Raw genomic sequence first — 2,119 nt, forward strand, 5'->3', positions numbered from 1 at the left:
CTTGGCTTACCTGGTCCACAGTGAGGATAGACCCCCAGTAGTCATCTCCTTGCACGGCCCGAATCACCAACAAATTACTGAACCGTCAGTGGTGTCCTCCCTGTTCAGGGATTTCTTTGAGGAACTGTACAAATCAACGAGTCTGGCTGACGAGGGTCCGATGACCTCCTTTCCTCGGAGGCATTACACTTCCCCACCTATCTACTGATCAAATTGACCTTCTTGAGGCGCCCCTCAACACAAAGGAGATAGCGGGTGCTATAGCCGGCTTTGCTAGATCCAAATCCCTAGGTTCTGACGGCCTTCTGATTGAATTTTACTCACAGTATAGTGAGGTCCTGACCCCTAGGCGGTTAGCCTCATACAATCACCTGTTTGAAACGTTTACACTCCCCCCGTCTATGAGAGAGGCGACCATAGTACTTATCCCAAAGCCAGGGAAAGACCCATGATACCCTGAATCCTACCGCCCCATTTCCCTCCTACAGGTAGACGTCAAAATTCTTGCTAAAGTTCTAGTGAATCGGCTCAATCAAGTAATACACTCTTTAATTCACACGGACCAGGCGGGATTCATGCCAGGCCGTAACACCTCCTTTAACTTTTGCAGGCTTTACATTAATTTGCAGGCTACCCATGAAAATGTAGGCTCCCGGGGGGTTGTGACATTGGACATGGCTAAGGCATTTGACTCTATGGAGTGGAGGTATTTGTGGCGATGCCTGGAGAGTTATGGCTTTGGTCCCAGGTTCTGTAAATGGGTTCGGATACTTTATCAGGCTCCCACGGCCAGTGGTGGCGAATGGATGGCCATCTCCGGTGTTTAACCTCAGTAGAGGTACGAGACAGGGCTGCCCGCTCTCCCCACTCTTGTATGCTCGTGCCGCAGAACATTTGGCCGTGTCCATCCGCACAAACCCGGAGATTGTAGGTTTGCAGATGGGACCCTTGGTAGAAAAAAAATTGCCTATATGCAGACGATACACTGCTTTATCTAGCTGACTCGGGCCCCTCCCTCCAGGTGATCGAACGGTTCAGAGCGTTCTCCGGGCTTAAGATCAATTGGGGAAAATCGCAGATTCTGCCGATTGATAGCTTCCCTCCGCCTGAGCCTCTGGTGGGAACTCCACTCCAGCGGACAGACATTATCAAATACTAGGAAATACACATCACAAGGAGCCCAGCCGACTATATTGCTCTTAACATAGAACCCCTCTTTTCACTGGTTAGAACCAAAATCCGAAATTGGGCCCGTCTACCCTTGGGGGTATGGGGTCGCGTGAACCTTATAATGGTCCTTCTCCCCAAAATGTTCTATGGCACTCCCCGATATATCTACCACTGAGATACTTCAAATAACTTTGTTTGGGGCAACAATAGACACAAACTCGCTTGGCAAGCCCTGAAAAACTCGACGGCACTGGGTGGTATGGCTCTGCCGGATCTTAACCGATATTACATCGCATCACAGCTGTTTCAATTGTTTCATATTGACAAAACAGACCGTGCACAGTTTTTACTACTGCTCTTCCCACGGAGGGCCCGAGTCACGGGAGATGCGCTCTACGCAATATCAGCAGGGTCTGGGAGTGTTGAGCAGATGGGAGATGCGAAGTCCCTGCTGTTCCAGTATAGGAGGGTTTGGGATCTTGCGTCCACCAAGCTGGGAATACCTCAGCACAATGATTACACACCACTATGGCATAACAGGGGGCTACAGGAGTTCATTCATGTTCAGGGATCTGAGCTATGGGCCGCACAGGGTGTCTATTACTTGCATCATCTACTCTCTGCCGGAAACCTCAAAACCTACCAAATGCTTAAAGAGGAATTCTCATTACCCGATCATATGCTCTTCAGGTTTTTTTCAGATCAGATACGCGGCCCAAGTCCAATTTTCTCATGAATATCCACAGCCTACCCCTCACCCTATTATGTCCATAGTCAAACACGTAGACCCCCGCGGATTGATCTCCGCGTTCTACAACATGTTATCTACTCCCATTTCCACCAAACTTGCTTTCGCTTTAAAACCATGGTGGGAGAGGGAGGTGGGCTCCATGGAAAATGAGGAGTGGAAGGAAGCTTTGGAGACCTGTAAAACAGTGTCCCCCAGGCT

The sequence above is a fragment of the Rana temporaria genome (assembly GCF_905171775.1).
Source record: "Rana temporaria chromosome 4 unlocalized genomic scaffold, aRanTem1.1 chr4e, whole genome shotgun sequence".
Lineage (NCBI taxonomy): Eukaryota > Metazoa > Chordata > Amphibia > Anura > Ranidae > Rana > Rana temporaria.